Consider the following 19,138-nt stretch of genomic DNA (forward strand, 5'->3'; position numbering starts at 1 on the left):
CATGTCTGCAAGGGGCAGTTATATCAGCAGAGCTTATGTAACACCAGCTTCCCCGAACCACAAATTAAGAAAGTATCTCTTCCCATCCAAAAAGTTGAAACTGCAGCACAGTTCTCTAGGCTCCATCGGGCCCCCTAATTTCAAGAACCATGCAACTGATCATTAAAGTGAATCATTATTTTTCATGTACTTACTGCCAAAAACTATGATTGTCAGTAGGTGAGACAGAATAGAAACACATTTAAACTCCAGAGATTATTCGGTTGGGTTTTAAAGTCAAGTAAGATTAAAGTAAGTACTTTAAGGTCTGATACAGTAGCTTCCTGAGCTGCTGTACGGCAAGTTGTACATGAACTTAAATAATCCTGACAACGTGAAACCCCAAACCATCTCCAGAGCATGCAGACACAGAACTGGGTTTTTACGTGGAATAAAAGCAAGTACATTATGATAACATACTGCAGGTATATTTTAAATTCTCTGCAGTTAGACTTACATATTACGATAACGGTACGATTGCGAAATGAAGCATTTTCAATGCATCCATGAGGCCAGGAACCCGAACGACCGTGCTGGATCTCGATCAGCAGTCTGCCCGTGTCGCCCCCATGCAAATGCGTGTCCACACAGCGGCCACAGCAGGGCCAGCAGCATTGATCCCTGCCAGGCTGTAATGGCACATTACTGTTCATTATTACCGCTCATTAGGGCTCAGGTGAAGGCTCATTAATGGAAGATAAATGGGATCTTCTGCCTGGGAGTGTGCGGTCACTGCTGGCATGCAAGATCAGACAAAAATTCAGGGCAAACCAAAAAAAAATACCGACCTAAAGCACCGATGCAAAAATACATTTAATTACAATAATAAACTTCCTAAATGTAATTTAACTGCAGGTATTCCACGTATTGCTGCTGTCCCTCCCCCCAGGAAAAAAAGAAGAAAACCCAGTGAGAAACACAGGGTGAGCATGGAGACTCAACACCCCCTGATATGGATTCAAACTCATGCCCAAACGAGCACCAGCTTTACCCGCTGCACCACTGACAGAATTCAACTCGACAGCACTTACACTACCCCGCAGGTTTTTGTACTGTAAATGAAGACAGCTGCACACTGGGATTTCGGTGTCACCGGTGAAGACCAGACAGGGCAGCTTTAAAGAGGGCTGAACATCGCCGTACCTGTAACCTGACAGAAGGCTGTGGTTCATATTTTCTAGATGGAAAAAATTCCTTCATATGACCCACTACTTTCCTGCTGATGCTGACCCAACTCTGGTAGGAGTTCTAACCCAGCAGAGCCCGGGTGCTTGGCGGAGGACCGGTTTGAGGCGAGCTGATCAATTCGCTAACCCTCTCCACAGACCAGCCTGCTCAGAGAGGGCAAATGACACTTTCGAAGATGGGGAGGGGTTCAGTTTTGGACCTATGTCTGCCGCAAGCACTCCTCTCGCCAAAGGCCCTCAACACAACCTCAACCCTGCTCCTCGGTGGACGCGGAGGAACGGCCAGGGGGAACCAAACACAGCAGCAGTAAGAATACGCAGACACCCAGGCATATTTGTCAAGCGGTTAGGGAACCATTGCGAACCCGATCTTCACCCAACCAGTAATCACTCGCCTTAACAATTATCCGCATCTTTCGGAGCTCAGCAAACCCTAAAGCCCAGCAGCGGAGAAAAAAGATTTTCTCCTGGCCCGGGAAATCACGGTTCTTTCGCAAAGAGTAATGAAAGCCTTCTCCTTATTGTGTGATAATCCGATAATCTCCCTTGCCTAGTGCCCAGCCCAGTGAGGAGGTGGAGGAAGAGGAGGAGGAGGATGCGGGAGCGCAGGAATGCGTGGGAAACGGAAGCGATCCCCGTGTACCGCCTTCTCTCGGACCGCAACGCTCCATGCGTGTTGCTCCATTGTGTTGTCTGACGTCGGACTGACGACCCGCCACCCGACCCCTTTGCAGGAACACGTCCGGCTAACGGGAGACTGCTCCAAAGCCAAACTCCCCCTCACTTCGTCCTTGACAAGAAGGAGCCAAGGGAACATGTTGCTCATCAAGGCTACATGGGACTCCGCTCAAGCTCGTGCATTTCTGCTCTCTAAGCATATTATGCTGGGTGGATGAGGTGGGTATCGCCTCCAAAGTGCTGTGAAATTATGACTTTTATACAGACGTTGGAGCTGGAATATAGACTGAAATGAATGACGGAGGCACGGTGACAGGGAAGACATGTAGAGAGCATGTGGTGGGCGTGACAAACTTCCCTGCAAAGGGCCACATTCAGACAGGTGGCCTTATGGCTCTGCAGACGTGCGGAAGGAGAACTCGGGGACGAGAACTCGATATGGCTGCGACCGTGGGATGCCGCCATCGGTTACAGCAGTCTGCTGGAATACGGTCCGCAGAGCAACAAACAAGTAGTTGCATGGTGCAATGTGGACGAGGACTGAGATCAAACTCAGCTATGTAACGTGACCCTGCAGGCCAGGACAGAGATTAATCCGATAAAGGTCAGAAGGGGTGTAGCGACCATGTAACTGGATTTGAGACAGAACTACAGCAGGCCTTAAAATCTGACCAAGAAACCAACATCACCTCCTTCACTAAAACTACTGAATGCTGTATCCAGGTCAGCTGGTGGCGTAGTAGTTAGCGCTGCTTCCTTTGGACCCAATGGCCATAGGCTAGAACCTACCTCGAGCTGTAGTACCCTTGAGCAAGGTACATACCCTAAATTACTCCAGTAAAATTACCCAGTTGTATAAATGGGTAAATATTTGTAAGGAGCTTAACGCTGCAAGTCGCTTTGGAGAAAAGTGTCAGCAAAATGAATAAATGTAAAACCATATGGTAGAATAGGTGTATGGGAAAGTCGGTAGCAAGTCTGTCTCACAGATCCTGGGCTGTGTCATTGGACATAGATTCGAATCCCATTCATCTCCCCAGAGTAATTCTGCACTGTTCGTTCGTCGGGGTGGAAAATGCCCTCACGAGGAATACATCGATCGTATCGCTTCTCGATTATATTTCTTTCCTGGCAAAAGGTCGACGGTGATCCTTCCCAACAAGTCGTGGAGGTGAAGGCAGGTCAGGCCTGGAAATCTGACGTTGGCTGACAGAGCCGGAAAAATTAGGTTTCCTTTATAAACTGAGAAAAAAACCTCAGATTTCTCGCTAAATCATGTCAAACACATGAAAGGGTAGAAGCATGCCCCTAAGGTGGGAATAATCCCAGTTTGATAAATTCTTCTTTCTTCAAATACCACGCAGTCAAAAATATCACCCAGCTGGAACGAAGCAGCACAGCAACTTTCGACTGCCTTCTCATTATGTGATGGGACTTCCTCATTCCCTCAAAGAGGAATGCATTCCTGATGCCTTTACAGAGTCCACGAACGTGCCAAGAATAAACGGGGAGATCAGTTTTATTCCATTTAGAGTACCGCGTTTTAATTGTTAATTTGCTGAGTGGCCACTGAGGCATAGTAAATGGAAGGTCGAGGTTTAGTTGCGGAACACGATGCGGGCTCCCAAGACTTCCCTTGAAGTGGGCCGAGAACCTCGGCGGAGGTGTGGCGAGAAGCACCACGGAGCTGCCGGTAGCACCACGACGGGACACTTGCGGACAAACAGCGGTGCGGTGCAAACCAGTATTTACTGCATCCTACAGCACAAAGGAGAACTTACATAAGGGTCGCCGGCAGAGCAAAGGTTAGAATAACAAAGGCGAGGAGGTGTGGTGAGCATGCAGCTGGATTTATGGGCCCCGCAAGGAGACCGGGATAAATCTGATCACATTTTTTCCTCTGAACACCAGTGCAGTGTGGTATTTCACTCAAGGTCACACTGCTGGGAAAGAAGTCCCATCATTTTTTCATTAAGAGGTAGCTGAAGGGGGCAAGAGATATGAAGCATTGTCTTGATGCTCCAACCCACGTCCCCGGAGAGTGACAGCCTGCAAGGGCCACGGGTGGAGGTCATAGTCAGACGTCGTAAATTGAGTTTCCGGCTCGGAACGACAACCAGCAAACGCGCGACGGAAAAGTCCATTCGTAACACGCAACGGTTAAACACGAAGCATCTGAAAAGATAAACAGAAGGCTGTTATTGTAAGAAATGTCCCCCTTGTGAAAACCCGCAGCGGTTCAGCTCGTTCAGAAACCGGTTTGGAAATGAAGATATGCAGAGACAGAAAAGTATAGCTCCAGCACGCAGATAGTTATTACAGAGTCACTCGCACGGCGACCCACCCGCGCGCACACAATCGCACAAACGCGCGCTCGTTCATACGCGGTCATCTATTCTAATTTACGATAAGCTTCCGCTCCTTGTCTTATCTATAAAACACTGACAGAACCTTGGTAAAGGAATAAAAATATTGACCTTAAAATAGCTGCTCCCCTATATTGTTTGTTCTCTACCTTTCTTTTAAAAAAAAAAAAAAAAAAAAAAAAGCTATGAACAAGAAAGCTGTGCCTAGTCAGTGAAAAACATGCAGCAAGGATCTCGAACTAGGAGCGCAAACAATGAGAAGAGCTGCAAATTGCCCTCGAGGGTCTGTCCGACCGCACGTCCCTCACGCACGGAACCGAAGAAGAGAACAATTGCGTTTCCGAGAAAGGCGACAGGAGATGCGCACAAATAAGTCATTACGTGAAAGGAGGCCGGCGCACGCGTAACCAGGGTGCGCGGCAGCGTCCGGCAGAGCCGGGAGCACGAGGAGGATTGGCCGGGCCGAAGGCCCCTTCCCGTCACCCGGCACACCTCTCCGAAAGCACTCCTTTTACCGGCCTTTGCGGTATTCAGTCTCCTGAGATGCGGTCATGCGCAAATGTACCGTACTCTGTACTTTTTCCATTCTCGCTTATTTACACACGTATCACGCTCACAAAATCTACACAAAGATGTTTCGGTCTTTGCTACTCACATCTTCGTTGCTCTTCTAAAGAAGAGCTGAATTTGGTCATCACGTCTGTCGTCGATCTCTGATGAGACGTGCGGATTAAATATTTAACGCATCCTTTATGGCAGCTCGATCTTTCGATGAAAGTAATGAGAAACGACCCGCAGGAAATTTTTTTTAAGTTACTGACACTGTCAACCGCAGACGTGCTTTGAAAAACCGGCCTGTTCATCAGGCAGACTTTCGAAATCACAACTGTTGATATCATGATGTTTAGAGCTGAATCATAATAGCTTCTCGAAGACATCGAAAGACAAGGAAATCATCTTTGATTGGAAGGGGGGAACACAATTAATCGGCAGGGCGGAGGAACAGCGTTCAGAATGCGATGGGTCCCCCCCGGTCTGGATTTCATGGCCCCTCATCGTACCTCTGAGATTCGCCCCAGGACTGCCAGGAGCTGCAAAACTACGACTCGGGCAGTAAAACATCAGCGAACGCTGTGCAGAGGGTCATCGGAGTTTAACGGCGATGCAGCAATGAGCCCCTTGTTGAGGAGAAGCTGTACCGCGGGGGGCACTGCACATCAGTCAGTTGGACACCCCATCGCACACCATCAACCCTGAAGACACTACAAACGTATTAGACGCAAGGATCTATTTACACAAAAGCACGATCCCTTCTATTTCCATACAGAACGACACATCTGAGGAAGTTCCGTTCCAACAACCTCGGCGTAAGCCGACTTTCACATGTATGGTAAACCCCCTTATACTTCATTATATAAACCATGAGGATATGTAAAAAATTTCTAAGTTGTATAATAAGGTTTTGTTCATTTCTCACTAATTTCACGCATTATTCATGGTAAAATATACAGCATAATATAAATACAGTATACAGTGATATACAGTACATGATCATAATATATTCTCAATGATGTTAACAAATAACATTAATAAATTATTATAATATTAATATTTCCATGTTGGGCGATTACTTGTACTTTTCAAAACCTGCTTTATTACATTTTTTTCTTTTCTGTACCACTACACTACTGACATTTTCACTTGCTGGCCATTTTAAATCGTAAGCGACTTGAATGGAAGCACACATGAAACATCCTGCAAATAAAGTTTTTGTACACGAACTGCAATCTGCGCCCTACAGACAGACTTGATCAATAATGAATGCGAGCGCCTTGCGGTAGCGGGCGCAGTCGATGTTATTGCGCAGTATATGGATCAGTCGTCGTCAGACGCTAGGACCAGGTGTCGACACCCAAAAATGATGTAATATGTTTGATGGGACGGCCGTTGCGAGTACGGTTCTGCGTGAGTTGTGTGTGTTTTAAGTCGAACGCTACCTGTATGGGTAACACCACAGCCACAGAGTACGGCACTAACCGGACAAATATTAACAGCGCAGCCGGCCGCATAGCAGTTACAGTTGCTGTCTTCGGACCCAAGGGCTACAGGTTTGAATCCCGCCTCCAGTTATGTACCCTTGAGTATGGTACTTACCTGAAATTACTCCAGTAAAATTACCCAGCTGTATAAATGTGTAAATAATTGAAAGCCGTTTGGAGAAAAGTGTCAGATAAATGAATAAATGTAAATAAAGCACCCAATGAGTGTGTGTATAGTATGCGAGTGACAAAGAGTGTGTTTCACTGATGTATGGATGAGTGACCCAGTGTAAGTAGTGTATCTAGCAGTCTAAGTCACCGCGGTGAATAAGGTGTGTGGGCTCATAACACTACATAGAGTTTGTTGGAATTGCTTTGGAGAAAAGCATCTAAGTAAATAAATAAATGTAAATACAATGTGAAGGGGTGTGGTGGCGCAGTGGGTTGGACCATGGTCCTGCTTTCCGGTGGGTCTGGGGTTCAAGTCCTGCTTGGGGTGCCTTGTGGCGGACTGGCGTCCCGTCCTGGGTGTGTCCTCTCCCCCTCCGGCCTTATGCCCTGTGTTACCGGGTAGGCTCCGGTTCCCCGTGACCCTGTATGGGACAAGTGGTTCTGAAAATGTGTGTGTGTGTAAATGCAATGCAATGAGAGGAGGGGAATAATGTAATGAGTAATAATGCAACAGCCAATGACACAAGGGTGCTAAGCGGATGAGTGCAACATTAGGTGACGACGAAAATGCTCACTAAATGCTTAAACAGAGTAACAGAAAGGCAGGTCAGCAGCTGATGCGGGGGACCCAACCCCCGGGAGTACAGAAACGGGAAAAGTGACCTTGCTTGTTCCTGGGAATCTGAAGGCATCACACCATTCTGCTTACAAATGTTTTTTTTTTTTAACCCCCTCTCCCCTTCTGCATGCCTGAGGAGCGGAGCGGAGAGGAGCCTGTGCTGCGAACCGTGGACAGCATCGCCGCCACGATGTTCACCTCCCTCAACAACAGGCTCTAGCCCTGAAACACACACACCGACAGCACACGGAGGCAAAACAAGCCACCGGCGCAAGGCTGCTCAGAAAGGAGAGATATTCATTGATCCTACGGGGTTTGCAAGCATCTCGATTTGGATAATTGAACAAGTTAACATTTCTCGTACCGAATGTTTGCCGACAGCTGCTGCGCATCTCAAGAAACTACATTTAGTGAAAAGATATTCTTCTTCTTAAAAACACGAAATAAAGGATGATTCTGAGTGAAATCATGACCCCGGGGAAAGCAGTATGAGATCCTGAGATCATCAATAATGAATAATGATGAACTGCTGGCGATCAAGGACTGATTGATTGGATTTATGCTTGTAGAGAACACGAACACACAGCCTCAGGAGAGAAGAACCGAGCAGAAAGTAGGAGCAAAACAAGGAGAATCGGGTACGATTCCGCAGCAGCTTCTCGGCCCTTCGGCATAATGCCGAAATACCTGAAATCACGAGCGCAAGCAACACGCCTACGTCGCAATCTTTCCCCAAAGTGACCGCTCTCTCCCGGAGGATATTTACCATGCCGAACGCGGTCCGGAATTGTTCCCGTCGTCTGCGTCTCGTGCGACGCTCTGGGACTTTACAGCGCCATCACTCAGAGAGACTGCATCGCAGGTGTTTACATTTTAAAAACAACATTAATATTACATCTGCCGTCCAAATCGTATACCGCGCCACGTCCGACTGCCGTATATTTATATTTATTCACGCTACATATTTTATTGAGCCGCTGAAGCTCAAACCCGCCCGTGTAACAGAAATTATGATAATAATCCAGGAGTTCGTTGAGCCTTCTGTGGGAATTGTGCAAATGAGAAGAGCGGCAGATGGAGGGGCATTTAGATTCCGCCACAGTGGCCCTGTGGGCATGTACTTTCATCTCCCACCACCCCAAAACACCACCACACACGCCCCCAAATTCCATGTCTTGCCAAAACCTCAAGGAGACCCCCTATACCAGCAGCTCAGTGCCAGGTTTCCATTGTGCGTGCCCATGCATTAAATCAAATTTGTTTGGTAACTACGTTGCCAGAAAGCCATATAAAGCCAGTTTTTTTTGTGACAAACAAATATATTAAAAGGAAAAAAAAGTTGGAAAAAAAAAACAACATTCAACAACGGTGGAAAAGACAGGAATAAATCTTTGAGCTCGTGCCGTAAAGCAATAAAGTATAACTGGGGAAACACACAACATACATATTAAAATAAATCTGGAATTTCAGAAAGCAGAAATGCTCCTATGACAATATAAACATTTGCGTCTACAGCGCCGCTGCGCTTAAGAGCAGGTAGATTTCACCACGTGACGACTTAATTACTGCGTCGTGATCTTGCCACGCTGACGCTGCCGAGCCGTGCCCGTAAGAACGGGACTCGGTACGTACAGAAATGCCGACGCCGTCACAGGAGCGGGTGACAGAATTGTGGTTTCCAGACAAAACCCCTCCAAAGATCATACGGTGGCGTTAGAGAGCGTCATCTTTCCACAGAGCCACATGGAGGAAACGCACATCGAACTGTTCCCTGGTGTTCACGAGTGTGGAAGCAGTCCTGGGAGGTGTGTCCTCTTCCAAGAGGAAAACGTGCTTAGACACTGTGTGCGTGTGTGCGTGTGTGTGTGTGTGTGTGTGTGTGTGTTGCATGCAGAGAGAAAAAGAAAGTGATGTCATTCCAGTGGGTGGTTCATGAGTGTGAGAGACAGACAGGAAGCGTGTGTGTGTGTGTGTGTGTGTGTGTGTGTCGGCATGTAAGGGCGTGTATGGGGAAAAGAGACAGCGGCGAGTGTTGTGAGGGGAAAGCTCCAGACCGACCCCCTGCCCTTCCTCCCTGAACACAGGAAGCGCCCGTGTTCCCATCAGGAAGGGGAGGAGCCAAACTGCCAGGAGCACCCCACCCCCCACATTTTCCAAACGCCTTAAAAGCCTGAAAAAGAAAAAATTCAAAAGACAAACTAGAGAGAAAGCTGACTCCATCTCCTGGGCCCTGACAATTGTTCGAGGGGACGGACACACAGCTCCACACACATCATGGCCTTGCGGGCGTGGGCTCCTTCACGCATTGTTCCGCGAAGACCGAAATAGGGAGAAAACCACCAGAGATCTCTTTCACGGGGCTGCGGTGCTGTAAAAACCACACCTTCAGGACCACGACGGCACGGGACGGTCAGCGCGGTCCAAGGCCTTGTGGACAAGTCAATGGTCGCCAAGGTAACGACAGTGACAGGTCAGGCCATGTGCAGCAGCAGGTTCGGTCCAGCACTTCCCAAAGAGAAAGAGATTCCGGTGCGGTCAAGCTGGATTCAGGTTCTTCACTAGGCACTCAAGGTCCGTAGGGATAGAGACGAGAACCTGTCAACTGGCGACTGAACACAGTGACGGGGGGGGTGGGGGTGGCAGTCGCTCTCAGCCGCCGTACCTTTGAAACAGAACCGCATGAGCCCTGCAAAGCAGCAGAACTACAGCCAGTAACAAATCTGATGGAGAAAGTTTATTACTTCAGTGGATCAGAGAGTCTGGTGGTCACCGTCCCCAAACATCACATACAGAGACATACACAGACACACACACACACACACACACGCAGAGGGGAGCGGCGACTCCGACAGAAAACACTGCCCTTGGAGGTAGGGGCCATCTGGCCGCAGGAGGTGCTGATGAACGCTCTCTGGTTCTTGGCCGGGTTGATCCTGCAGGCTGCCAGACCAGGCCACATGCACGTCAACGGCTGATTGAGAGAGAGAGAGAGAGAGAGAGAGAGAGAGAGAGAGAGAGAGAGAGAGAGAGAGAGAGAGAGAGAGAGAGACTGCGTGCGTGTGTGTGTCCAATGGCCTCTGCCCACCAGGCGACTGAGGGGCAGGAGGAAGAGGAGAGCGAGGGCAGAACAGGGCCAGTGTCGGATGCCAGCTGACTCACTGCCTCTCGATCCCGACCGCGGGCCATCCACTGCCCGCTACGGCTCCCAGACGCAGAGGGGGAACATGGGTAATTTGTTTGCTTGTTTGGACAATCCACCATCTGTCACACTGGACCAGCCCATGACTGGCATGTATGGGTTCAGGCCAGGGGGAAGCAAAGCAAAAGCGAATCCATGACCGGAAACACCCATGAAAGTGTCCACGAGGAACAGAAACGTAAAAATCGTAAGAGAAAAGCTAATGACGCAATAAATGGCCACTATAAAAGGAGACACCGCGTCCTCCCAGGTCACTGGACATCTACTCATCTCCTGGACTTTATTACTATCATCTGAGGGCTTCTGTTACAACATGGCTCAGCGGCAGGAAAAGTTTAGATGATTTGCGAGGAAGGTTTAAATGCTTCTCCAAAACCAGTGTCTGTGGGACTCTTCAGTGCCATATCAACAGGAATGACATGCAAAACGGAAATATATTTAACTCCAAACTGCTCCAGGGAGTCAGCAGCACTCACTCCCCTCCCAGGTAAAGTAGCAATTAAATGAGTTCAGACCCTAAATATAGCAGATGCCCTTCCTCGCCCTGATGAACGGACATTTACCATTTCCTGCGACGGGAAAACAACGATGTTTGCCAGAAACCACGAAGACACGCTGGAACGCCAGTTGGGCCGCGCCACCCTCGCATGGAAAACACATCCGCGCCTATCTCAAAACACCTATTATCCTCATATTATGCCTTCAGAAGGCTTCTGCTTCTGGAGTAATGATGTAAAAAGGATAAACCGGAGCGCTGCGATGCGGCTTCTCGTCGGCGAGCTCTGCAGGTGGGCGCACTCTAGAGGCGTCGTGGCCGGCAAACATCTCCAAACCCGCTCCAACCTTCACCGAATCAGCCGATGGTGTTAAAGTAACAGTTCGACTGTAAGGTGATGTTTAAAGAAAATGCAAAGAGGGAGCAATGCGAGAGTACCGTTGTCCGTGCTCAGATGGCAGAGGGAGGACGGTGAAGCTGTAGATGATTCAGCCTCCACCTCCAAACAGAACATCGCCTTGCGAGATCAGGCCTTGGAGACAACGCCACCTCGCACGATGGAAGCAGTGCCCTTCCTGGCTCTCCGGCTGTGCTGTCTCCTCCCACGCTGTGGCGGCAAACTGTTCTCACCGGGCACCGCAACCGTGAGCTGATAACCTGCCCTTAGCGGTTACGGCAAGCTCGCACCTAGCGGCAGATGTTATGAAACTCGTAGGGTTTTCATAAGACGGCAGCATGTTTTGTAGGGGCGACAGGGACGCGATCGTTTAGTTTACGAAGGGACTCCGTAACGTTCGCTATCACTTTTTGGGGCACGGAGCTGTTTGCTCGCTGTTGTCCCGGAGCACAGGAACGTTACAGGATGGCAAAACACCAACGCACACCCTCGTTGAGGCAGAACGTCACGCACGTGCCGTAATGTAGAGGCTACATCTGTGGGACTTCACCACATCCTAATGCTATAAATGTTCAACTTATGGATTTTCCAAGACTAAACTTTTTCAGCCTGTTTGTTTATTATTGAATTTTTTTCAAATTATATTTTAAAAAATTATTGCGGAGAGAACGTCACTTGCTTTTCAGCCTCCAACCATTGCTTGGGAGTAAAATGCGCTCAAGCAGAGCAGAAACGTCAAACTGGATTAATTCAATTCCTTTCCACGGTGTTTACAACTAGTGTCTGGCATTAGAGAGGGTCAGCGATTGATAAAAGGATTACAACAATTGCACATTTTTAAAATGAATAAGTCAACAACTGACATGTTTCAAGATATTAAAAGATAATAAAATAAACGCTCTAGAATGTACCCTCTCCTTCACGTTATAGGTCCATCATAGGCTCTGGAACGACAATCCCGCACTGGACGACCAATCCATGAACGGGAAATATTTAAAAATCTTACAGCAAGTTTTTAATTGATTACACAATGTAACAAAAATTTATTGTCCTTTTTTTGCATTTTCCATTCAGTTTTTTTTCAGTTTTTTTTTTTTAGTCAATCATACTTTTGGGGTTAGACTGCGGTATATGTCAGTTGTTGAAAAATATTCCACATTCTTGAAATTAGCAAATTTTGGCACATTTTGGCACCGGGTTCCAAGCACCAATTATTCCAGTACCTTTTATGATCCAGTGCTTTCTAGAATATGTCGGTACTTTCTTTAATGTTCTGGTACCTTCTAGACTCTTCCAATGGCTGTAAAGTACCAAACTAAAACTGACCACTCTAGAGGAACTAGTGGTATTTTTGTAATCGGTAAACTTTAACTAATCATAATCAACACAAAAATCAATATAAATAAGAACTTGGAAAAACTTTGTTGCGTTGTGTTGCAGCTTTATCTCAAGATTTTACAAATATCCTAACAATGAAGGATGGCTGCATTATTAAGGTGTAATATATCACAACGTAGTGGTTGGATTTACAAACAAACCGAACTTCGAACAGACGTCTGGTCCCAAATGGGTTTGTAAGTTGAGGACCCAGATCACAGGAAATTAACTGCACTTCCAACAGAGAGGAAAAAGACAACTGCCATTCTGATGACACCGTGGTTGACCGGGTACGCAAGTAGAGATGGGTTCATCCACATGCTCTGGACCCCAGCCCGCTGGTGGGGAAACTTAATCGCGGACAGCGGCCTTCGAAGATAATGCAAGCTAACCCTGGAAAGACATAAATCTACGGTAGTCCTTGAGTCTCGTAAATGTGGGATCGAGAGGAGTTTCGTGTTTCTGCTGAAGCGACAGATTTGGGAATCCAGCCCCGCTCGAACTCTCCCTCTCGCTGGCACGCCACAAGCCGGAGGAGCGCGTCCAGCTGCGGGCCTCCGAGTCAGTCAGTGTGGCACAGCGAGGCGAGCTCGGCGTGGAGGAGTCCGCTGCTGCTGAGTAAACAGGAAAAACAGCTCAGCGTGCAGCAACAGGAACATTCAAGAGCAGGAAAAAGAACCAAAAAAAAAAAAAAAGAAGAAAAAAAACGGCTGAGGACTGCGCACAATATCGACCGCTCTGCCAAAGAGCAGAAGGCCATGATGAATATTCACATGGTTGGCGGGAGCAGGACGGAGTGCACGATAATGACTGCTTCGGTAAAGAGCCGGTGTCACTGGTCTCAACCCCAGCCTTCAAACATCCTAACATTTTATTTTAATTATATCCGCACTTCCTAGAATTTTCTCTTCACCCTGTCGAGAAATGTGGGATTGTGCTGAGCAATGACACGGATGTGCAGCCGGAAGCCAAAAAACCCACCAGTGGAGCAGGAGGACTTTCTTGTGGGTCATAAAGCCCCGCGTGGGATTCTAAGACGAGCACACACCTCTGCATATGGAACGCACCTCAATCCGCCGTGTAAACACCAAGCACCGAAACCCTTCTTGGTTCCAATCCTCGTGCGACACACTGGGCTTCCCTTCATTAGCTGAAGAATCCTAACACCAGGGATCCTTGCAGATAACACACATCGCACTTGCTTCGACTCGCCCTCTTGAGGGTGTGTTCCACACAGGAGCTGGGTGAAAATATTTATGGAAGTGCTGTATTACATACTCAGGTTATTTGCACACTTGCGTTAAACCCACCTGTGTTCATTTCAGTACGTGAGGCTGCTTGCGTCGGGGCACTAGGAGTGCCAGCATGCCGAAACACACACCACGGCTGTTGTTGAGCTCCAACCCCGCAGGTGCTTGCAAAAGACCCACAGAGACAAACTGTGCTGTGTCATTTCCTTCATTATGTAACATTTCTATTTATTCATTTTGCTGACACTTTTCCCCAAAGCGACTTACTATGTTAATCTACCTACAATTATTTACCAATTTACACAGCTGAGTAATTTTTCCTGGGGCTATTAAGAGTAAATACCTTTCTCAAGGGTACTACAGCCAGAAGAAGATTCAAACCTGTAACTTTTGGGTCCAAAGGCAGCAGCTCTAACCACTATACTATGCTAGGAGAGATTTGCAAGCAAACAGATGATTCTTCAGTACAGTCAATTCATCACATACCACCCTATAAATGACTATACAAGTAGCTACATATAGTTTTTAATTGGTTAAACGGACAACATTGTACATGTGTGCTGAGCACTTACAAGATCAGGGGGAAGTGTGACCAAAAAAGATGTGTTTTGAGACCCTTCTTAATGACCTCCCTCTATACCTCAGACGGGATTCAGCAGTTCTGAGGTATGGAGGAAGGTCATTCCACCATGTAAGAGGCAGAACCAAAAAGTTTTATGGTTTTAATTTTGAACCTCTTGTGTATGGGACCACCAAGAGGGCGGTGGTGGAGGAGGGTAATAGTCTGATTGGGGCACAGCAAGCAATTATAAGATATGCTGTCTGAGTTACACCTGGTTGTAAAGTGGCCGATGGGAGGGAAGGCCAATGTGGGCTCTAGAATTCTACAGACCTATTTCTTTCTTCTTTTTTTCAAAATGCAGTTAATCCTTTCTCCTACACATAATAATGAGCTGAGATTGTGAGATTGGGTATTCCTGATAACTCTTACTTCATCTAAGCAGTAATTAGTTTGAAGATAAAGACGCTAGTCCAGCTTTTCTGCACTTTGTGTTGCTAGGAACAAAGCAACTTTAAAAGCAAAAAAATTTAAAAAAAGAAAAAATAATAATGTGTACTTGCTATTACACAGCCTGTTTCATTTACAAGCCAAACTACACATTTAAAAAAATGTCCTCTTGAAATAAACATGTCTTGGCAATAGTGTAGTGCCTTAAAACCAATGCAACAAAAATACACAAATGCTTTAAAATTACTGCCAGAAATGTACAGGGAAAGTGTAATGTGTTCTATGGTGTGTGGGTACGCATGAGTGTTGTACGAATTTAATTACTGATTTACACCACGAGTTGCTCTAAATCTGGGTATCCGAAATGGACAACTGGAGAGACAAGAGCCCATTTTACAGCTGATGTTAAAGGTAAAATAGCTGGTAGTGTAGTGGTTACAGCCACTGCCTTCGGAACCAAAGGTGGCAGGTTCGAATCTCATTTTCAGCTATAGTACCCTTGGGCAAGGTACTTACCCTAGATTGCTCCAGTAGGGTGGAAAAATTACCCCAGTACATCAATGGATAAATAACTGTAAAGTAGCTTTGGAGAAAAGTGCCAGGTAAATGGAGGCAGACAACAGGAATGAAGTGTGGGTCCTTGACTGAGGAGAGGGTGGCACAGGTATCCAGATTAAAAAAAAAAAAAAAAAACACAGCTGCTTCCCCAACACCCTTTGGATGGAAACAAATGAGAGAGAGCGGAGGCCTGATCCTGCACCTTTACTCTGGGGCGGGAAGAAATAAAGGATGCAGTACTCCTTTTGGTGGCTGTGACCCTTAAAGAAGTGGTGGGATGGAAATGAGGTAGGGCCTCAGCATTAGGGTGACAGCAACCCTCCAACTGCGCCAGGCCTGCAGAGGGACGGCCAAGCCGGAGATGACTGGAACATGTGCCAGTTCAGCTTTCCGTCAGGGGAGCGGTTAACACCGCCATGTTTCAGCACTTGGAATGACAGGCACTGCGGCAATAAAATACAAAAGAGGAGGTGGACCCGTATCTGCAAGTTCATGCATATTAAAGTCATTCTCAAACAAATCAGTGCCAGAATGAAATATAAGTTACCCTGCCATCCGTTGCCAATAACCACTTGTCCACTGCATTGCTCTGGTGGTCCAGCACGTATCCTGGAAGCTCAAGGGTGTGAGGCAGAGTACATCCGGGACAGGATGTCTGTCCATCATGCAGCAGTCACGCACACGCTCGATCACTCGCATATTCGCACGCTGCGGGCGACGTCGAGTCATCGGTTGAAGCACCCAGAGGAAACCCACGAGAAGATGGGGAGAATGGGGAGCGGCTCCTTGTACCGCGGTACCACCGCTACTTCTTTACGGTGCAAATGATTTGTCACCAACTCAACGTAACAACGGCGCTCTAAGGAGTGCAATCTGTTTGAAAAAGAGCCAGGGTGCAGATATTATTAAAAGTGACATTTGTTAAGGGTCACGTAGACTTTCCCTCCATTCTGCACTCTCGGTTCATCCCAGGTAACGGTGTAGGAAGGAGAGGGATCATTTGTGTGTGCGTGTGTGTGTGTGTGTTTCTCCTTGCGTGTCCTCGTGTTTGTGTCTCCGGCGATGTTCTTGGGTGGCTGCTTTCGTCTCAGCGAACATCGCAGACGAGAAAAGAGACTGATGAGGTCTAGAAGGAAAAGGGCTCATCTTCCCCATAATAAGCTGCACAAGGGCATCGCCGCCTTTTAGCCGACTCCCACAGAACATTCCGGGAAAACGGAACGGTTACTGGCAGGAGCGAAGACTAAAAAACATGAGCGCTTCAGAAAGTCTTCAAAAGTCTGTATTATGAAGATTTGATTTGGAACTAGGTGGCTGTAGGAGGCCGTTCACCTTGGGTGGGAGGTAAACGGTAAAAGTGGGGGGGTTAAAAAAGGAGGGAAAAAGTGTAGAGTCATAAAACTGCTTGATAATGGAGCAAAATAAGAAAGGAAATTCAGTCGGAAACAAGGTCCCAGTGACTGGCAAGAACTATTACGGTAACAAGCTTAAAATTTACTCATCCGAAAGGTCAACATACTGCGGGATAATGAGCAAAATATGCTAATAGCGGTAATTACGTGTGGAGGAAAATCCGGTGCAAAACAAAAGAAACAGAAAGTGGGTCTGCAACAATAGTTACACACAGGTCATTCGAAGTACTTCCTTAGGTTTAAAACGCAGTTGCTCTTGTTTTCTGTGGAGCAAGAAAAGGGAGCGTATGACATTAATTATGCGGCACTTCCCGAGCTCCAGCCCCTCCGTCTCGACGGTCCTCTAACGCAGCACCAGTAAGAGCGGGTAGTTTCGCGCAAGCGCGCCCGTCTCGCCTCGACGTCCTGCTTCACATTCCCGCTTCATTTCTAATCGCTTAGCACATGCTTTTTCAATGTCACCTGCAATCCTTAGCAATTTCACCGTTTCTGAATAGTTTCAGACCGGTGATGACAGACACCTGGACTTATGTACAGTACACAGCTCAATATTTCTTCTATCGTCGTTTACACGTACATGATGCAAAATTACGTATTATGAACTAAAATAAATATTATAATAAATTTTAAAGAAACATTATATTATGAACTTTTTTTTTGCATTTTTCATTCAGTTTTGTTAGATTAATCATACTTTTGGCTTTCCTACTACCGTAAAATCCCTATTTAACGCCCCCACCCATTTTTGAAAATGATAAATACCCGGCGGTATATTTTTTTTCGAGTAATCAGAAAAGAATGAAAAAACATTTACGGGTCCAGTACCAAGTTTTAAATCCCATTCTCTTCCGTAGTCCGTAACATGAAACAATCCACAAACACATTATGTGAACACCTCAAACTTCCGTGAAAAACAATGACAACTGTCAAGCTGTATTAACACATTTACAGATCATTGTAACAACAAAAATTATCCCCTGGTTTACTAATGTCGGGGACTATCGCAATCCGACGTCTGTAATATGCGAGTGGTCAGATTCAGAGTCCGAAATTTCACATCCAGCAAGGCCAGCACTACCCTCAGCAACATTCTCAAGCACATTTTCACTCAGGCTGCTAGTAGGAGGTAATACGGTCCACGATGTACTTGTGGTATTTGAATGAACTTTTTAGGGATAGAAATGATGAGCGATTTCACTACCATATGACCTGTAATAAACGCCCCCCCTACTGCAAAATGTAACGCCCCCGGGGGCGTTAAATAGGGATCTTACGGTATATGTCAGTTTTTAGAAAAATATTTCACATTCATGGGGGGCGTGGTGGCACGCTGGGTTGAACCGGGTCCTGCTCTCCGTGAGTCTGGGGTTCGAGTCCCGCTTGGGGTGCCTTGCGACGGACTGGCGTCCCATCCTGGGTGTGTCCCCCTCCCCTTACGGCCTATATTCCCGGGTTAGGCTCCGGTTCCCCGCAACCCCGTATGGGACAAGCGGGTCAGAAAATGGGTGTGTGTGTATTTCACATTGGTGGAATTTTGAAATTTTGGCAAAGTCTGGCACCAAATATTCCAGTACCTTTTAGAATCTGATGTTTTCTAGAATGTTGTAGAATGTTCTGGAACATGCAACAAATGGAACTCTGTGGGTAGCAAGTCTTCAGCCCAACCCCTGGAAGCATGCAGTGGCTGCTTGACGATTGACACACACACACACACACACACACACACACACACAGACACACACACACACACACACACACACACACACACACACACACACACACACACACACGAGACATAACTGGTTAACCTGGAATGTGCACAGATGGGCATAATCATGGATAAGGGTGGGTGAGCAACACGTTGTGTCACATACACCTCTGTGCATTCTGGACCACAAGGTGTGTGTGTGTGTGTGTGCGCGCATGTGTGTGCACTGCAGCCCATTAATCACGTGCCGGGTGCCAGAACTGAGCTCGGTTGCGCTCCCAGCAGACTCTGCTTGCTTGCAGGGATCGGGCAAGCTGTTCCGCTCAGCCTGCAGTCTGTCCACACGTATGCCGTCGACATGGCGACCAGGAGAGCCACCTGACCACGCCGGCCCTGACTGAGCCGCCATGCTGTCCCACTGCTGTCCTCCCAGCTTTTTCACCAGCAGGGCCTTTTTATGTTTTTGAGAGAAGTCAGAAAATCTCAGCTCACAATACTTTTCTAAACATCCCTCCAGTGACAATTAGCTAAATTATATATTTCTTTTTTGCAAAGTGAAATTTCCCCAGCAAGCGACATGTCTGGGAGAGCTGGGCTGATTAACAACACGCCCGTCGTCCGGTGCCAGTCGAG

The 19,138-nt window shown here is 47.1% G+C and overlaps 1 protein-coding gene across 12 annotated transcripts in view; it reads right to left on the bottom strand.

Moving 5' to 3' along the window:
• Nucleotides 1-19,138, bottom strand: part of LOC108940900 (SH2 domain-containing adapter protein F-like) — a 97,802-nt gene that overhangs the window by 32,615 nt on the left and 46,049 nt on the right. The window lies entirely within an intron of this gene.

Source organism: Scleropages formosus, chromosome 11, assembly GCF_900964775.1.
Source record: "Scleropages formosus chromosome 11, fSclFor1.1, whole genome shotgun sequence".
NCBI classification, from domain to species: Eukaryota; Metazoa; Chordata; class Actinopteri; order Osteoglossiformes; family Osteoglossidae; genus Scleropages; species Scleropages formosus.